The sequence below is a fragment of the Aphelocoma coerulescens genome, chromosome 3 (assembly GCF_041296385.1).
Source record: "Aphelocoma coerulescens isolate FSJ_1873_10779 chromosome 3, UR_Acoe_1.0, whole genome shotgun sequence".
Classification (NCBI taxonomy): Eukaryota; Metazoa; Chordata; class Aves; order Passeriformes; family Corvidae; genus Aphelocoma; species Aphelocoma coerulescens.
The window spans coordinates 7,456,215-7,476,500 of NC_091016.1; the positions used below are offsets into that span (position 1 = coordinate 7,456,215).

The window sequence follows — 20,286 nt, forward strand, 5'->3', positions numbered from 1 at the left end:
GTCTAGAACAGGCTCTGAATACTCAGCTCTCAAGTGTAGGAGCCCAGGAATTCCTGGCCTCTGGTAAGCAAGAGTAGTTATCCTACAGTCCAGGACAAGCTTAAGGAAGCTCAGAGAGCCTTTGGGGCCTCCCAAGCCTGGCACTCGGTGGCAGCTGAGATCCTGGCCCAGAGTGAGGCACGATGGGGAGTTGAGCCCATCAGCAGTATTTGGCTACGGTAAAAAGCAGCTGCTTTGAGAGCCAGCCTGTCCTTCCATGCTTGCAGGGAATCAGTGGCAGCAGGAGTACCTGCTGATTTCCTGAAGGCAATGAAAGGAGCTGTCTTCTCAGATGGCAGTGTGACCATGTTCAAAATAAAATTAAGAAAAGGCTTTTTGGCATGCTGCTCTGTTTCTAGAAGTCTGAATTTATTTTCTCCCCAAGACTTCCTCATAAAATGAGGCCCTGGCCCAACTGAAATCAGTAGGAGTTGCCCTAGTGACCTCAATAAACCCAGGATTTTCATTTGTAGTGTTCATTTTGTATGATTATTCCCAAAACACAACATAAAACCACCGAACAAAGGGAAATTAATTTTGAAATCCCACTGTAATCTGATTATCTAAAATGTAGGTAGTAATATTTCTGTTAAATTTTACAGAACTCCTGCTCATCAGATTTTGTGTACTTGCCCCCAAGCTTTTCTACTAGAATGCTTTATCTTCAGCCATGAATCTATAGACAGAACAGTAAATTTGTACAAGGCTTTATGTATATTTTTACAATCTGTGTATAGAATTCATAGCACATAAGATGCATAGCACAGATAAAGTATTTTTAAGATTAGAAAGTGTCTGTAAATTGCCCATAATCCCTTCACCATGAAGAAAAAACAAAACCAGCTTTTTTGCTTGAAGGCATTGGTATTTTGAAAGAGCTTTTGAAGTCTGTGTGCTTGTTGATAGCATCAGAAATGCATTTATATTAAGCCTTTAATTGTAGCATTTTAAAATCAGCTGTCTAATTGTTTTCTATAGACAAAGATAACATAGCTGGCCTTCAGGGACCCTCCACCCTGGTCCAATGGGGTTTACACTTGAACAGGTAGTAGCAAGTGCAATTTTCTAGATCTCATTTTAAAGCTTCACAGGGATGTTAAGTGCTGCCTGGGGAGCACCAGCCTTTCAAAAACAGCCGTGGCTGGTTTTAGCCTGACATCAACCAGGGGCTTGCATGGGGAGGAATCTGAGTGGGGCTGCTGTGGTTGTGTAGAGAGGAAGAGTTCCCACTTCCCTGAGGGCAAAACACCTTGTGTTGCCTCGTGCTGGCAGCAACAACATGCTGAGCGTCGTGTCAAACAGTTCAGCAGCTGCGAGGAATTGGAGGCATGAAGTGCCCTGGGGATGCCCTGCGTGAAGGCAGCAGTGGAGGCTCCCAGACACGGGGCTGTGCTGAGCAAGGTGGTTTTGTGAGCCAAAAAATTGGGATCCTGTATCTCAACACCCTTGGTGATGGAGGGTTATGGCTGGGCTGCTGAATGGCATGTGATTGTGATTTTTCACAGCTGAGAATCCCATTTTGTTTTCTTGTTACTCTGGGAGATTCTCCAGCTCTCCTCTCCCCTGAGCTGCCTGTTCTCGCTCTGTGCCAGAGGCTTCCATGTGCTCCAAGCCCAGAGATTCCCTTTTTGCTGAGACTGGGGGCACTGGAAACACCTGGTGGAGAAAGACTGGCTGAGGGAGGGTGGGACATCCCAATGTTTCAGTGCACTGCTTGAGAGCTGCCCTGGATGTGCTGAACGCTGGCCTAGCATGGCAGGAGAGGCAGGATAATTCTTTTGTGGGTACAGATGTATTTCAGTTTTCTCCAGCCAAATGCTGGTTGTGCTTAAAAGGGACAATGAGCATTAATTCACTTCTTTGGTAGGGTATAAGAGTTGTGAGTATAAGATGAATTTATGCTTCTGTCTTTCCAGAGTCGGTAGTCCCAGTGGGCTCAGGGGAGGTGTTGGGAGACAGGGCTCACATCTACCTTGAAAACATACATGAAAACGTCTCTTTCTTTAATGCCCTGCTTGTAGGAAGTTGTGAGGCAATAAAATAAATTCACAGAGAGCTGGTTTGTCTGGCTTGTTTTTGTAGTGGGACTTGTTATGAATGAAAGAATGATGGAAATGTATTTAGCTTAGAAATACTAAATCCTGCAGAACTTCCAGAGTATGGGGTTAGCACAACATAAAGGCACTTCCAGATGTGAGATTATCATCCCTTGGTTGCAACCTTAGGCTAAGGTGTGACATGTTCTTGCTTTTGTTCTTACCCCCCAGGGCTTGCTACAAGTGGTACTCACATCAGACACCACCAGTGCTGAGGGGAGAATATGAAGGGCAGAGGTCTGGAATACAGAGGGAAAGTATCTAATCAGAAATAACAGCTCTCATCAGGCACAGACAATAGACAGTAAAGTGGCTTCAGGAGCGCCATTCAGGCATCATGGGAGCCAAATCAACAGACAGAAGGTAAAAATAGAGTCATGACAACTATTTAAATGATTTGCAAAAGTTGATTATGCTCAAGACTTCCCTAGACCCTACAAAGGGAGAATTTGTTTTGCTGCCTTAGAATACAGTTCCATGCATGTTTTTGCCTTTGTCCTCCATGCTTCATTTGGTAGTTTCTTTACCATATGTGCTACATAAGATGTCTTTCCTCCTCAGTGCCTGGGGATGAGCATGTTGGTTGACCCTACTTAGGAAAATAATCTCCAAGTATAGCCTGTAATTGTCCTATTGAGCACTCCACCCCTCTACCCAGGATCTTTGTTGGCTCATAATAAGATGGCAAAGGGGCAGGAGTCCCAAGACCTGGCTGGGAGAGGAAGCTTTCCCTGCAGCCCACTGTGTTTCCAGGATGGCAGTAGCAGGGTGCTGTGTTCCCTTATCAAACACTGGTACTGCCCTGGTGTGAGTCGGGCACGGGCTCACCATGCTGCTTTTGTGGTGAATTAGCTGGGGCACACAGGATGGCCTCTGCAGACTCTGTGATTTCTGTGTCACCCTTCTGCCAGCTGCAGGGGGATGGATGATCCCAGATCTGGCATAACGCCTGCCGAGGGTTTGGACAAATGTGAACTGACAGAGGGAGTTCATACCAGGTCAGCATTTCACGGCATTTCTGAGCGGGTATTAGGAGCTTTGAAAATCACTGAAGTGCAACATGAGATATTTAGAAGTTGGGGTTCCTACCAGCTCATGGCAGTCATTTTTCATCCCATTTTACAGGCAGAACTCCCCAGCAGAGCTGTCACAGTGATCATGGGTATCACTGACTCTGGGGCCCAGGAAAAGGCAGAGGCTTACAACTGAAAACTGGAGCTCTAGAAGCAGGTTGTGGAATGGTCAGGAAAACCAGCTGGAAGCTACTGTGTTGTTCTGATTTTCCGGTAGCATGGTCTGTGCTGGCAGGTTTGTTGTCACTGGTTGAAGGTGTATTTTTGTGTAATGAAATACATCTCCTGACGTTAGCAGCACTGGGAGCCAACACCTACCATTTCCCATCTAGGAAATCTAGCATTCCACACTCCATGTCTGCCTTTGAAAGAAAAATGAGAGTTTCTTTTCAGCACTGGCAAAAAAGTGATACTAATTGAAATAAAGCTTGGAATGAAATGTGAGGGTGACTTGATCTAGGAGCAGCCTTACAGAATGAGATTTAAAAATATGCAGCACAGGAAGGAACTCATGAACTGAGTCACAGGAGGACTGATGAATTAGTAAGATGGTCTATCCATAATTTCGATGAGCTGGGACAGACAGGAGAGGAAGCAGCACTCTGAAAAAGCAATACCAGCAACTCAGGCTGAGATCAGGAGCCTTCAAAGGAAAAAACTTCAGCCAAGTTAAGGGAAAAGAAGTCTCTTACCCTTGGTTTCTTTTCATCTGTCATGCATCTTGAGTGATTGTGTAGAGGACAACCATTTGCTGAGCTCCTGTTAAGACTCCATAGTTAGAGAAATGGCTTACACCAGAAGGCCAGAATGAGGTCTTTCAAAGGTCATTATCAGAACTGGTTTCTTATCAATACGCTATTTGATTGGAGGAAAATACTCAAAATTGCAGGGCTTTGATTGCTGTGAGGGAAGCTTTTAACTGCTTCCTGCTGTTCTGTCATTTTGTGTTAACCCCAAATGGCCCCGTTAAATTGATGTCCTGTTTCCCATTTACTGCCCACAAATCACTCTTCTCCTGTTAATGTAGGAAACATTTGCACATGATAGGAATTGGAGTGGCTAAACAGTAAATCTTAAAGCCAGTAAAGAACTCAAAAGTATTTACCCAGTGACCAAAGTACTGATTTCCCTCACCACTTCGTAATATTCAGTTGTGAACTTTATTAAAAAATACAGAACCTCATGTTTGCCTTAAGAGAATCTTTGCACAAACACTGTTCCCAAGCCGTGGATTGTGAGTCAGTGTGATTTCTGTGCGACAGCTAATTCCTTGCGGCTAATCAGACGCTAAAACAAAGGCTGGGAGTGATGCAGCTGCTCAGGCAGTGGGGTGTCACCGCTGACGCCGTGTGACACTGCACTGCTGCTGTGGGCTGGGCCAGCAATGAGCACAGCACAGCAGCTCTGCTTTCTCGGGACAGCGACGCTGTGAGTGCCTGGGAGCTCTTTGGGCTCAAGAGGAGCTGAGCCCCAGAAAGGTTTTCCTTCACTTTGATGGATATCTGAGCTTACACGGCCTCACAGATTGGCGCGTACATCCACCCTCCTATCCGGAACTGAGTCATGCCTCAGGTCCTTCCGCTGACAGCATTTTACTGAAGCCCACTTTTACTGTCAGGTTAAACTCAGATGCTGACAGTGCTCTGGGGTGATACGTGGTCCCTTCTACAGAAGGACCTTCTACGCTTCCCTCTGCAGAGCTCCCCTGGCAGCAGAGGGAAGCGTAGGGAGCTGGATAATGAATTCTAAAACAAGACTTGGTATGGCAGGAATACCCCAGTAATGGTCTCAAAGCACTTTGGCATAACTGGAGAGGACAAAATGAGTGAGCACCTTGTAATCTGTGGTGTTCGTTGTGAGCAAACAAGAAAAAAATTAACCCTTCTGCTGTTCCCTTCACTCTTCCATATCCCTATTTCCCTCACTGCAGAAAGGGGAGGATGAAATCCCGCCCCTCAGCAGTGCTTTGGTACCTGCTGATCAAACCTGCTCTATAGGCAGCAGGAATCAGGACAGGTGCAGCAAAGCCCCACTATCCTCAGGAGCCAAGATTTCTGGTGTGCTGTCACTGAAAGATTCCCAGTACCCATAAATGTCACTGAACTGGGAAAGGTAACATTGCTGAAAATCACAATCAAAGGGGCCTCAGATGTAAATCCTTTCTAAAATCTTTATAATCTTCAACTGCCTTAGTTTCAACAGATCTTCCCATATAATGAGCCACCAGCAAAAAGGTAAATACAAATGCAAAATATTCCCAAAGCAAACATGTTATTGGCTTTTAAAACAGATCCATTTAAATAATGTGAAAATTTATTAAAGACACAGAATCTATTCTGCTTTATGTTTAAAGATGAATTAATGCAAATATCACAGGTTTATCCTGCATTACTCCCTCGGGAGGAGTCACTGGGGAAGCAATTTGTTTCTTGCTCGCTAAGGCAGGGAACTTTGAAGTTCCCGAGTTGTCTGTCTCTGCAAGTAGCCCATTTAATCTTGAGGAAAAGTATCAGAGCTAAGTTGGAGTCAGTTGTGTGCATTGTTTAAAGCTCTGGCAGGAAGAGGTCTGCAGCATGCCACCAATGAGCATATGAGGGGCAGTGGAAGTGGCACAAAGAATTCCTGGAAGAAATTTTTTATTGGCTATTAACAACAGACATGGAGCCGTGTACAGTGAGTGTCAGGAGGGCTCCATTAGGCCTTATCTTTTTTTTCTTTAGAACTGACTTCTAGGCTATGGGCTCCCATCATTTTCTTTTAGGTGGTATCAGATGAGGATGATTTCTGCAAGGGCTAGTTGCTGGGAAAGCCACCAGAAGTAGCTTCGTTTCCCCAGAAAATCCTCAGTTTTAGGGATGTTCACACACTCCTGCTCCTTTGGCTGTGCTCATGAAATGGTCTCTGGAGCTGTGCTGTGACTGGATTAGGTAAATTAGCTAGAATTAATTTCTTTTAAATTCGGCCTGGAATATTGTGCTCTGTTAACACAACTGTGTGGGCAATGGATTGTGACTGGTTAGGGGACAGAAGCATACACCTCTGACAGGCTGCTTCCTGCACAGAAAACATTTAAAAGCTGTCTGAAACTCCAGAGCCATTGAATTCACAGCAGACTCCACCTTCTTCCCAGAATTGTTTATCGGAAGTCAATTTTTTTACTCTTTAATTACAAATCAGACCCTCAGCCATCCATCAGCACAGCTCCAGTGAACTGGTACACATGAGCTCCCGTGTCAGCTTTTAGCCTGAAGGTTCCAGCCTTGGGTTATCAGCTGCAAAGAAAAGCTCTGAGATGTTAACAGCATATAAAGCAATTTAGGGAGGTCAGTATGCATCTGAAGACAGCTCAAAACAATAGCCAGAGGGGGAATATAAACTGTTTACTACAATTGGATTGTCACTGAAATCTACTGATGCAAAATTCATAGCCAATATGAATTAATTTGCCCCTGATCAATCCTTACAAAAACTCTGGCTTCTCCCTGCTTCTCCTAATGACTTCTATTCAACAGCTGTGGGTTTGCAAAGCAAACTGCAGTAGCAGAGTAGACATTAACGTTCCGAAACAGCACTAAAATCCGTGAATGGAATTACCTTCGAAACTTACAGTGGTTGCCAGCTTATACTGAATCAAGCTTGTCATGTTTTTATGGACTATACTTAATCTTTGAGCATCTTTCATCTCCCTATCACCTGTGGGTGAGGGAAGTATCAAGCCCTCTTTTACAGATGAAGAAATGAGGCACAGGACACCTGACAGAGGCTTGGAAATTGCTCTGCTCTGTAGCACAGTCTTACAAGAAAGCCCCATCTCACCTTTTCATGTTAGTTGGATCAGCTGCAAGATCTCAGATTGGTTTTCCTGCTATGCCACAGAATCACAGAACCACAGAATGGTTTGGGGTGGAAGGGACCTCAAAGATCATCCAGTTCCAATCCCCCAAAGGTGGACAGGGACACCTTCCCCTAGACCAGGTTGCTCAGAACCCTATCCAGCCTGGCCTCAAATGCTTCCAGGGATGAGGCAGACACAGCTTCTCTGGGCAACCTGTCCCAGTGCCTCATCACCCTCATAGGGAAGAATTTATTCCTAACATCTAATCTAAATCTACTGTCTGTCAGTTGGAAGCCATTCCTCCCTGTCCTGCCACTCCATGCTCTAGTGAATAATCCCTCTGCCTCTTTCTTGTAGGCTCCCTTCAGGTACTGGAAGTCCACAATTAGGTGACCCCTGAGTCTCCTCTTCTCGAGGCTGAACAATCCCAGTTCTCTCAGCCTTTCCTCAAGGAGAGCTGCTCCATCCCTCTGATCAACTTGGTGGCCTCCTTTGGACTCACTCCAACAACTCCATGCCCTTCCTATGGTGAGAATCCCAGATCTGGACACAGCACTGCAGGTGGGGTCTCACCAGAGCAGAGGCAGAGGGGCAGAATCCCCATCCCTCACAGAATTCAGCTCGAGTTCCCTCTGGGGCCCAGGCAGTGAGTGGGGCGGGCAGTGTTTCTCCTGGTTTGCAGCAGCACCTCTGCAGGAGAGGGGAGCAGGGCTGTCCCTGTTCCTCATCTGAAGGGTGAGCAGAGGTCTGCAAGTTGTAGGTGTAGCTAAGTAAATGCTCTGTAAAGTCGTTTTATGTAATGGCCTGGAATTTGTACCTCTGCTTATGAAACAGGAGCTGGTGGCTGTTTTAATAACCAGGATGCAGTGTAAATGCTACACTGAGCTGAATTCTTTCCTCAGATAGTCTGTGCATGCTGGTGAAGTCAAGGAGAACTGGGCTGGTATCCAAGGACAGAAGCTGGTTGCTTGTCTACTTAGGGTACATCGAAAGCATTAGTAATGAGATGTGAGAAGAATAAATAAGCCTGTTTACCACGTGGAACAGAGCTGCCTTACAGAGGGTGAGCTGCAAGGTGACTAGTAAAGGGCTGCAGCCAATCGCCCCTCCCAAAATTGCAGGCTCTCCTGTCATCTCCTCCCACAGCAACCCGGGAAATGCCCCCAGGAAAAAGCCCTAGGAAATGCCTTGAAAGGACAGCTCTGCAGTAAGAAGGGCTTGTCTGATGTACTCTGCTGGAAAGGTCCCTTTTGTCTGGGGAGCCAAAGGTAGGAATGGTGATATTTGTGCAGGGAATTTCAGAGAACCCATGCTCATGTGCAGGACAGGAGCTAAAGCAAGGCCTTTTCAGGCTAATTGTGATCAGTCAATGCAGAGGAGGATCACCTGGAAACAGGATTAGGATAGGATATGTAATATCATACAGAACCTTATACTCCAGAAATCAGATGTGAAGTAAGCGATGGGTCTGGTTCAGGGCTGAGAATGGTCAGCGAAGCCTTGGACCATGGAATTTAATACAAACTGTCACAAGCGAGGGAAGGCTAATTCAGGTTTAGAAATATGTGCACCATGAATTTTGTAGCTGCAGTTTTACCCTTTAATAGCTAGAGAGCTGTTATATAAATAGTATAACGAGGCACTGTGCAGACGGGGTGGGAAAAGAGAGTTTATTTCTGTAGTCTAAAAGAGATCCCTTAAAAAGTGGGGGGAAGGGAAGGGAAGGGAAGGGAAGGGAAGGGAAGGGAAGGGAAGGGAAGGGAAGGGAAGGGAAGGGAAGGGAAGGGAAGGGAAGGGAAGGGAAGGGAAGGGAAGGGAAGGGGATCACAGATGGGTGGAAGGCCTTGTCAGCCAAAGAAGCATCTTCCCTAAGTAAGGATTTCACAGCAGAATTAAAAATACATCAGGTCTAAGATCTTAATAAGTGGTTTCTAAAGAAGATATGTGGGAAATGGAGCACAACAGAGCAGGCAGATCCTGCTGGCCCAAGTGGCTGCAAGCCAGGAGCAAGGGGGGGTGTGGGTCTGCACTTGAGCTGGAGAATTACAAATAAAGGAAAAATTGGGAAAGGCAAGGTGTAATTCATGAAGCAGCCAGAATTTGTTTAATGTTTCTCAGGATTTAAAGCTAATCACAAGCTAAGTTTACCCTTCTGGTTCCTCCTCCCACCCCACACCTCCAGGATCTTCTAATTTATAGCCTTCCAGATTCCTGCACTTTTCCTGTGTGTGATGTACAGGAATGGATCAGTCTCATATCTCAGTGGCTGCAGAAGCCTGGCAGTGTTTTCACATTGCTTCTCCCTCCAATAAATCAAAGCATTCAGAACTGAGGACTGCAGTTCCAATAGAAGTCCTATGGAAGGGAAGGACAGCTGTTTCTGCATTTTTACAGCTGTGAATCCCCTGGATGGCATTCCTGCTGACTGGAGTGCCTTGCAGCAGTTATATAGTTGCAAGTCAAAATTTCCCTGGTTTGCCAAATTGCTGAACCAGAAAGGTTTGCTTACTAAAGGACTGGAGGGAAGAAACTGGAAGGGAGACAGAGGCGAGAGGCTGCATAAACTGTTGGGCTGTGATCAGCATTTTGATCATTTTAGGAATTTGTCAGAGGGGAGGGGGGAAAGTTGTGTGGTGAGAGATGGCTGAATAATTAACCACGTATAATTTAGTCAATGAATTTTGCTGATAGAGGATTATCTACAAATGGATTCCTGTGTGTGTCAAATGTTATTCAACAGCTCTTTTCAGTGAATAATTTTTGAGTTGTAGCTGTATCCTGAGGAGTTCATTGAGGTATTTGATAATTAAATACTGAGAAATAAGTGAGAGTACTAGCAGACCAAAAACTAATCACTTAAATGGTGCTTGTACAGTCTCATTGAATTCTTAAAGTATAAAGGGAAGTTTGTTTGATTTGAACTTTCATCACTGCCTAATCTTTGAAGAGGTCACTTAAAATCTTGTAAGCAATGAAATCTGAGGCATTTGGAGGGAATTACCCAGTTTTGAGGATCTCAATACTTATCTGTCTGTATATGACTGTACTCAGGAAACACTCATCTGCAAATCTCGCACAGACAACTAAGCCTATTTCTTTGACTTATTACTAGTTACTCTTCCTTCTCTCTCATCCCTTCATTAAACTTCTGTGCTCTTCCCACACTGTGTTAGAGATTATTGAAATAGGGCAGTTGTCTATCAAATACTTGCAATAGAGCCTAAGCATCATTCTAAAATTCAAATACCTTAGTAATGATCTGTAGTATTAATTTCCAAGGCTCTGAGGAAGATGCTGATATTCTTTAACCTCCAGTCCTTGTATAACCTTGGGCAGATCAATTACTTGGAGAAGTTTTGTTATCCCCATCTTACAGCTAAAGCCCATTTGGATGATAAAAATTTCTTGCAGTCATGAAGCAAAGATCTGAGAGCTGCATCCCCAAAACTGCAGTAGCAGTTAGGGGAATGCTCCAAGGGTCTACAGAATCCCGTGTCATAGCAAAATACAGAATATAGTGAACTGTAGATGCTGTTGATGAAGTAAAACTGCAAGTCAGAAAACCCAAAAAAAACCAGCTAAGAGTACACATTGCTTAGGTGAAAGACTTTACTGGGTAAGAGGTGAATTTTTAAGCACCAACTCTTGTGGTGACAGAACAGTTGTATTTTGACCTGTTTAATTTAAATGGGTATCCACAAGAAAACTCAGGACAGCCCAATGGAACTCAAGTCAGGGCAAAATATTGTCCTGAATTCCTTTGTGAAGGCAGGAGTTTCAAAAAAAAATAGAGCTCTCTATTCTAATTCTGTATTGCCACGTAGTTTTATCCTGCAGAGGCACACTCAGAGCAGCACAACTGTCCTTTCAGAGAGACATGTGCTGTGCTCAGCTTCTGTGCATGTGTTTGCAGCTCACAAGCAGATTGCTAATGTGGTCTTTTTGTTTGTTTCAGTGCTTTCTCTTAGGAGGTGATGCTCCTGACAGTTTGATTACATGGAATCTGAGGTGAAAATGCCCAACCAAAGAGATCAGGTGAGAGAGAAAAAAAGCAGCACATTAAAATAAGAAAATCAGGCTTTTTGTGAAGGACACAATTGCATGTTCGCGTGTTGCTGAAATCCAAAGGTACTTCTAATAAACCTTTAAACCTCATCTTTTTCTAATAATCTTGCTAATCCTCACCTAGGATTGCCAGGGAGTAATTTGTGACTGCAGTCTGTCTGACAGGGAGAAAAGCAAAGCTGCTTGACAGAACATCAAAGGTTTGTGCCACTAAATCCTTCATGCTTGAAACAATGATGAAAAATGATTGTCAGCTATAAAACCAAAATTATATCAATCTGCTTCAGGGTTGTGGGGCGTTTCTTTCTTCATTTGAAAACATGACCCAGCCTAGCACAGTTCACTTACCAACCTCAAGTGTTTTGTCATCGAAAAAGAATAGAACTGAGTCAGGAGGGGTGAATTTATTTCATGCTTCACAAATGTATGTGGGGGGGTGGGAAGGAGAAAATGCTGAAAATAAAATCAAGCAGGTCAGTGCCCAAATACCTCATTCTGATTGTCTTTATATAACACATGTAACAGACAGTGTAGTTGCTCTCTGAATTTCCAAGGGGAATATTCAATGCAGAGTAGCTGAAATGGAAACTAAATATGACTGGAGGCTCTAGTTCCCCAGCAATATCACTGCAGGTGACTTTTCTGGCTGTAAATCAAATGATCCTTAAAGCTGAACGCTGAGAAGCAGAAGTCTGGGAGTGATTTGGCTTGTCATCTCTATCAAAATCTGGTCTTAATGAGTATCTTGTTAGCTACTCCCACACCTGCTTTTCCCTGTGCAGAGGCCTCCGTGATGTACCAAAACCAGGGCACCAAGTTGGGAGCAAGAGGAAATGAGAGGTTTAAAGCATCAGCATCAACTCTGTTAGGAACGCACGCATGGGAGAGGCTGCTGCACACAGAGCCCGCAGTGCCTGCACCCCATCTGTGCCATGGCCTGCCCATGGCACCACGGGCTGCACTTCTGGGATTGCTGGGGGAATCCTGTGGCAGAGAAGTCCTTGGGCCTACAGGGGAACAAGGCAGCTTGATGCCTGCCTGGCAGGACTGAAGCACATTGTCCTGCTGTTGCTGTGCAGAAAAGCTGAATCACTCAGCACCCCGCTGCTCTATGAGGCTACTCACAGAAGGAAAAAATAATCCTTTCCCCAGTCATGGCAAGGGGACTTTATCTGGACAACATCCATTCTGCATTGCAGGTGATTATTTTAGGGTTATTTTTGGAGGGAAACAGGACAGACACAGCCTGGCTGCTCCTGTTCTCCGTGGTGAGGGAAAGATTCCATCAGCGTGGTCCCTCCCCAAGGGCTCTGTCCCTTCCCAGGCTGTGTGACCGATCAGCCAGAAGCTGGTGGGAGTCACATCCTCCCTTCCAAAGCTCTGTTTTCTCCTCACTGGGGAGTATTTGCTGATCTTCCCTGCCACTTGCTTTGCAAAGTTGTGTTCTAACATCCTGATTACAATTTGAAGATGACGAGCAAACGTGCACAGAGTTCGCTTTGAACATATGGGAACTTTTCTGAGATTGCTAGTTCTGAAGAGATGCTACCCAGTGATTAGTCATGAAGACTGAGATATAAACTGATACTTCTCTCTGCCTCTGCTCTTGCTGCATATTCTCTGTACCACCTCTGACAGGAGTTGGAGGTCAGACAAAGACAGAAATGAATTACAGTCTAGCAAAACAAAAGGTTATAAAGATAAACGGTACCATTCCAGTGTGATGCAAGGGTGCTGCATGGCATGAAGTGCTGCATGTTGAGGGGCTGTGTCACCTCACTTGTCTGCAATGCTTCCCATTCTTCTTCCATCGCTCTGCTGTGGAGCCAGTGACAAAGATGACACTTAACCATTTCATCCTGACAATCCAAATGCTTGATTTAGCCAATGTTTTTCCTCTCTTTGGCTAGAGAGGGAAGTGCTGTGCCAGAGCCTTGCAGTTCTTTGAGAAAGAGAGTCAAAAGAATAATTTCAAGCATTTAGATGGGTGGGTATTGTCCTCTCAATATTAACTTACCTCTTCCCCACCATCCCCCCCTCCCCAAATATTCTCTACATTATCAGACAAGCACTTCGCTCAGGAGGTTGCCTCAGTAGGATCTGGGCTTAGGAGGCCCTGTGTTTCTCCTGCTCCTTCAGGAACTCTGCATTTTGGATATTAGGCAGGAAAAATCCACTTGCTCTTGCAGCTAAGCCTCCTTCAAAGGCAGTCCCCAGGCGATGGAGGAGTGTGTATGGCACAGGCAGAGAGCAGCATGACAGAAGCAGAAGCCAGCAGCTGGTATTGTTGTACTGGTGCATCTGCATTATAAGATTTTATATGATTAAATTGTTCCACAAGGTAGCTCTAATGAAGTTATAAAAAGTCTCCTCAGCTTTCCAGCTGGTGGGTAGCAGAATGTGAGATATAACTGATGGTCAAATGTACACTCTAATCAGTCATGAAACATTTTATTTAATTAACTTTGGTTTACTTGAGAGATAAAGTTTTGATCAAAACACTCTCTAATTTTGGAACTTCTTTTGGCCTAATTTCTAAAATCTAATTACTCCAGAGCTTCACATTTGACCTTTCAAGCCAGAACATGGCTGGTCCTTACAGCTTAAACCTCTAATTAGACAAATGAACTAAAAAAATTATCTCTTCCGTAGTGATACACCTTTTACCTCAATATCTTTCCTTGGCAAACAATGTAACTTTAACTAAGAGGGGTCTAGTTATAAGCTTGTTTTTTAAGTCTCAGGGGTTTTTTTCTTTAGTAATCCTTTATTGATGATGTGACTCAGATTTTTTTTTTCATCTTCCTTAAGAAAGGCTTATTTTTAGAGATGTCCTCCTTCTATGTCACTTTGGACAGCACAGCCTGCCTGAATTTACTCTTAGTGAGACATAGGTGTTCCCTACAAGCATCACCTCCTGCATGTTGCATGTACCCAAAATGAGCTGCTGTGTTTCAGTGAATAAGAGGAGTATCATTAAAAACTTCCATTGATTTATTCTTCACCAAACATTTTTCTTCCTTGATAATGCTTTTTGTTTCTGGAAAGACATACATTTTAAAAATGCTCAAGTTTACACAGCAAAACCAAAGCTATCTTTAGGGTGTTTTTTCTGTTTTTCTTTTATTCAGCACTGTCATGCAAAGAAGTACTCAATTTTCTGTCCTAACAAAAACACAAAAGCAGAATAACAGAGTATGTGCATGGTGCAGTATCTGCTAACATTGCCACTATTCACAGTCATCAGGATGGGCAAATACTTTTCCATGTTCAAAGGTGTATTTTCTCTGTTACTTTCACTGGAAGAAACTTCCAGCTCTCAGGTCTTCTCGTACCTCTGGACAGGACACCAGGCCTGAAGTGATTGTGAAGAACACCCCATACAAACAAAGAAATGAGGTAATCTGTCCTCATCAGATCTTGCCCCGAATGCATTGTTAAGTCCTTACATGAAACAAGTTTTCTTTCCCTTCCATTATACTTCCTTTTATCATTAGTTATTGTAATTAAATGTTGTTTCTTCCATAAAATCAAGTTGTCCTTCAAAACTAGCTGAGTCTTTGGTCACAATTACATTACAGCAATGAGTTCCACTTAGAATTTCTCCCTACGGGTTTTTCTGAACATCAAAATTACTTTTCTTTTTAAAAAGAAAAATTAGTCTATTAAAAGAGCTCTTTTCATTTGGGAAAAATGAATTGAAAATACACGTTGGACACTTTCTGTCCTCTCTTTTCAAATGAAATCCCATTCAGGAAAAGCCTTAGTTTGGAAATTGCCATAGAAAAAAACGAAAGCTTTGAGAAGCTGTGGGAGTTTTTGCTAGAAACTGGTTGTTACACTTAGAAAACCAAACAAAAATAAATTATCAAAGACAGAGCTTTCTTGTTGGACACCTCATCATCTAAGCTGCAAAACTGAGGTGTGTAGAAGAAGTTTTGCCCCGTCATTGTTGCATCAAATTCAAGGTTAATGTTCTGCAGAGGAATTACAATAATAAGGAAAACTATCTCCAAGCAAGGAAATTAGGCAGCAAAGGACACAGAAGCACCTGAAGCTCCATATCCCATAGACCTATGGATTTTATAATGTAGCATCTTCTCTTTCAGCAGGGCCCATTCCAGCCAGGTCGGGAGATGGACAGAGAAACTTCACAGCAGGGCAATTTATAGACCAAGGTGCCAGCCCGGAGTTCCTGGTCCTTGTTGTGCAGATCCTGCTTTCTGCTGTTCCCCCCGCGCTGCTGAATACAGATCTGCACAAACCCCTCCAGGTGCTTTGGTTTGCAACACGCTACATTTATTACAGGGTTTTTGGAAGCCAGCTGAACAGCTGACCTGTTTGATACTTTGTGGCATAAAATCCTGGGGCTGAAAAGGGCTTCTCCTTCAGTCATCTCTAAATCATTCACCCTTCATTTTACTGAGTTCCTTCCAGTCAATGCAGTAGAGGATTACTAGACAGGCTGAAGTGATCTTCTTGGAATTTTCATATTTGCTTCTTTTTCCAAGCCATATTAAGAAGCCTATTCTCACTTATCAGTTTTTCACTTCAAAATTTTCTGTCTTCTAATACTTCAATAACTGATTGCTGATTGAAATTTTATTGAGAGTTGGGGGGAAGAAAAGAAAACTAATTTAATCATAGCAGGGGGAAGCAAGTTCATTTTCTCAACCCAGGGAAGTGTCTTCAAGCCCACCCGTGGTGGAAGGTCTGTGGGTTTTAGCACTGCAGGTGAATGATTCTGGGCCAGAATGATTTCATTTCTCTGAGAAAGGTAGTTAAGTGTTTGACAATTTTGTCTAAACTGCCAGGTTTTCCCAGAAGTAGTGTTCCAGGTTTTCATAAGCCTGGAGACATTTTTGTCATTTCAGTCTCCTTTAGCTTATTACACCCTGCCAGCCACATCCAGATAAAGTGCAAGAGGCTGCTGCCTCTGTTACAAACCCACATGTTCTCTATCAACAAACCTTCAGTACCATGACCATTAGACAAACCCTAACATTTGATCTGCCATTGATGATAGGCACATTCCAATTTGCAGTTGCTAGCCTGCAAAAATGATCCACAAATGGCAGGTTGCAGGATGTAATTTTGTATCCTGCAGGATGGTGTTGAAGTCTTCCTGCTTCACTTCAATGTGAAGGTCATTCCTCCAGATCCGAAATTACACTTGCTCAAAGTGGCATGGGGAACTATACCACAAGCTTAATTTAGAATAAAAACACAGGAAAATAATGTTTCGTGTCAATTTGTTTTCGACGGTTTAACAAAAATGTTAATTTGTCATGGAGCCAGAGACAAGACTAGGCCTTAAGAGAACAGTGTATTTGGGACTATGTTTGTCTCTTGTTCAAATTGGTGGATCAGTCCTCAAATGATTCTTTGGTTTTACTAGGAAATATTATTTCATTTCCTCCATTGCTTTTTTTAAAGCAGCAAAGTGCTTACCAACCACCTCTTACAGCTTTGCTTTTCACCGAGCTTTCCTGAGACTGTAAATGTTCAATATTACAAATCCATGCTTCCTAGAATTGATGAATCTGGCTCTTGGAAAGCAGGCGTTGCAATGATTAACTATCTGATTAAACCAAGAAAAAGAGCTGCCTTGAGGGTTTGAAAGACGTGCCCTTCGGGAGATTTAATTTCATGATCTCCCTAATCAGTGTTTTGTAAGTTCAGTGTACATCCTATGCAAACCTTTAAAGCAGGGCAGATTGCATATTGGTTTACAGTGCTATCACAAATTAGCAGTACAATATCAGTTTCTCCGATGCGGGGAACTCTGAACAGGAATCGTTTGCATTTCTATGTGAGCGTCCTGGAGACAAATAGAATGAAATGAATAGCCTTTTAATTTAATTGGCTTCCAAGGAGAGCCTGAGAATAGAAAGCACAATGCATTGCACATTTACTGTAGAAACGGTGGAGGTCAGAAGCTCAGCGTGCAGGCCCTACATCAGTCACCACTGCTCCTGTGCAGTAATTTTTTTTAATTCTCGCTGCATCTCCATCAGACCCCAGGAAGCCAGATAATTCAGCGTTAGTATTCCAAGTGGAAGTGCTGGGTCATTTGTCACTGGTCGGATCATGCTATGGAATCTGTTTAAAAAAAGCTGCCAAAATGAAAAACTACATTGTATCAGTGCTCTTATATATCAGCCACAAGAATTAGATCAGGACAAAAAGAAAGAAAAAGGAGAGGAAAAATCTTTCTCATGGAAGAATAAAAAAGACAGAACAAAGGAAGAAAAAGTGGTACAAAATGGATGATAGTCTGGCAAGAAACCCTTTTTCAAAATAATCTTTGTATAACAGACAGTTAAGATTTATGTGTTATTTAGTGGAGCCAGCCGTGCTGAATGCACTGAAAGCAAAAAGGGAGATAATATTGTGCTAATATTCAAAACTCCTGCACTCTTTTGACTGTAGAAATAAAGAGCTATAGCTCTTGTAAAACTTGAGCTGGCCTAGGAGCTTATCAATGAACACAGAAACCCATCCAAACAGTGCTAAATGTAGAAAAGGGATTTCTTTACTATTTTTGGACTGGCTAGTGCAAGATCTGTGCTGCTACTTCAGCTTGAATTCATTCATCTGTCTGCAGAAAAGTTCAGAACTCCTCCTCTGTGTCTGATCCCATATGCTCGTGCCGGCACAAAAACCTGACACAAAGCACTTCCATATGTAGCAGGCTCAGCTGCACCAAGGGGATCACATTAACCTCCCATTTCATTTTTGGACTGTTGATTTTTAAAAGCACAAAGGTTCCTTTTAGGAGGTCATGCATGAACAGTTGCTGGCATTTTTATTATTTCCTATTACAACAATAAATTATTCCATGTAGCTGTATTATTATTCACTGAAGGAGAAGGAGGAGGGTAGTGCTTTCCAACTAGAAATATCCTAGTGGTCAGTGTTCTCTCCAAGAACACTGAAAAGTGTTCCAGCTCCCCTTCCTGTCCTGAAGAAATTCAGTCCCTTATGTGTCTGTGACTCGGGTGGCCAGGCTGTGCCCAAGCTCTGTCTCTCTCCTCCTCTTGTGGAAGCCCAGTTCCTGTGGAGAAAAGCCAGATACACCGGGTTAAAGACAGGGCACAAGCTGTTGTGACTTTATAACTCACCTGGGAAGCACAGGAGCCCTGCACAGCCCGCATGGATCATTCTCTCTGCATTGCTCAGCACTGGCAGGGAAGCAGTGCTGTGCACAGAGGTAAAAACTTCCCTTGTGGGCCCTGTCAGTCCGAGAGGACAGTGGGCTTCAGGGTGGTTTGCAGAAGGAAAAGCAGCAGTTTGCAACCTGGCTGCTCCTGGTTATATGAAGGGGTGGCACCTGAGCCCAGAGCCTGGCTGCTCAGGGAGGCTTTGTCTTACCCTGCAGTGAGCCATGTTAGTGCTCCAGGAAGGCAGATGTTCACTGGGGACAAAAGGCACTTTGATTTAGGTATAGATATATTTGAAGTGTGTGCCTGCATCAAGTCCCCAAACCCGTGTTTGGGGTTTTTTGTGCTATGATGGGCAGGTTGTCCTGAGCAAACATGGGATTGCAGATTTTGTGAGGGTTTGACAGCTAATGCACCCAGATGAATTGGATGCACCCTGCACACACGGTCTACATAGAATCATAGAAGGTTTGGGTTGGAAGGGACCTTGAAGACCATCTAATTCCAATCCCCCTGCCATGGGCAGAGACATCTTCCACTAGACCAGGTTGCTCGGGGCTCCATTGAACCTGGTCCAGGGATGGGGCAGCCACAGCTTCCCTGGGCAATCTGTGCCAGTGCCTCACCACCTTCACAGTAAATTATTTTTTTTCTAATACCTAACCTAAACCTGCTCTTGGTCAGTTTTAAGCCCTTCCCCCTTGTCCTGTCACTACATGCTCTTGTACGTTGTCCACTGTGGAAACAAACTGCTTAATTGTGGCCAGGCTGCCTTCAACAGGTATCCATAAGATGGACTTATGCAGTTTGACTCCTCTGAATTTAAACCCTCCTTTAGTTAGAACTGATGTATCTCAAGTACCCTCATGTAGGCAACACTAAAATTAAATGGATTAACCTCCAGTTTAACTCTACTGAAAAAGCTAACTGGGGAGAAAATGAAAGGAATACATGTAAAAAACGTTTTTAGGTGAAAGCTTCAATGCCTTCATGAAAAAGAAATGTCATTAAGGTGAATTTGACACAGGCATTGTGCCTGCATGGTAACGTTGCATAGCATCCTTTACATTTCAAATGGTTTTTACATCTGCTATGTTTTGCCAAGTCAAAAAAAAATAAGTATATGGCACTTTTAAACATATTATCACTCCTGGTAAAATTTTGTATTCTCCCTCTTTGATAACTGATATTCCTCAGGTAATGTTGGAACTAGAAGCAAAGCTTTTCCTTTTCTCAATATTCAACTATAACTATTGAGAAATTCTCACCTTCTCTTAGGGAGCCAAGCTTCACGCAGGACTGTTTTCCTTGCCCTAACCCCATGTTTCTAAGAACTCTGCCTTCCAGAGGAAATCCCGGTGTAGTGATCTTTGAATATTTATCAAGTGGCATAAGGTAACTGATGGCTGTAGCCTGGAAGTAGAGAAAGGCTCCCTGTGGAAGCAGATTTGATAATTATGGAGAAAAGAGGACTCATTTCCCTGCAACATAAAATGATCCACACCTGGCCTATCCTCACTCCATAGTATGCTAAACAGCACATGCATTTTCTAAAGGATGTTAAAACCCTGCTGTCAGAAAAATGAAACAGAGAGAGGAGCTCATATAATGCATCAGGGGGGAAAAAAATCAGTAGGTATAAATGGAGAAAAAGGCTGTGTCAGCCTTCATGGAAATAACACATTTTCTTCCTAATCTCCTGATACATAGAACAGGCAGTTACTGGCTGGAAAATAAAAGAAGGCTGGAAAACAGGAGAGCCTGCTGGCTGTAATCCACACAATACCTGAGCACTAGGAGTTTGTTTCAAAATGTAAAATGCAGCAGCCTGTGCATGTTAGGGGGGGAAAGTGGTCATCGAGGAGAGGTGGCACCAAGCTGGGCTAGTACTACAAAAGGATTAAGACCCAAGTAGGGCATTTCTACGAGGAGCTGCTGCAGATTAATGGGTAATTGGCCCAGGTGCAAATCTCTCTTCACCACCACCTGTGTGATTAAAGGAGCCTTCCCCACCC

At 43.6% G+C, this 20,286-nt stretch overlaps 2 long non-coding RNA genes across 2 annotated transcripts; one reads left to right on the forward strand and one right to left on the reverse strand.

The window, feature by feature from the left end:
* Positions 1-8,238: 8,238 nt before the first annotated feature.
* LOC138107124 (uncharacterized) lies at positions 8,239-16,851 on the forward strand. Its single transcript, XR_011149242.1, has 5 exons — positions 8,239-8,311; positions 10,999-11,078; positions 11,233-11,308; positions 14,415-14,507; positions 15,221-16,851. It is a non-coding gene; the product is annotated as an uncharacterized lncRNA (long non-coding RNA).
* Positions 16,852-16,976: 125 nt separating this feature from the next.
* Positions 16,977-20,174, reverse strand: LOC138107123 (uncharacterized). The gene is made up of 3 exons (XR_011149241.1): positions 20,058-20,174; positions 19,540-19,705; positions 16,977-18,165 (listed from the first exon to the last, which is right to left on the reverse strand). It is a non-coding gene; the product is annotated as an uncharacterized lncRNA (long non-coding RNA).
* Between the last annotated feature and the right edge of the window lie 112 nt (positions 20,175-20,286).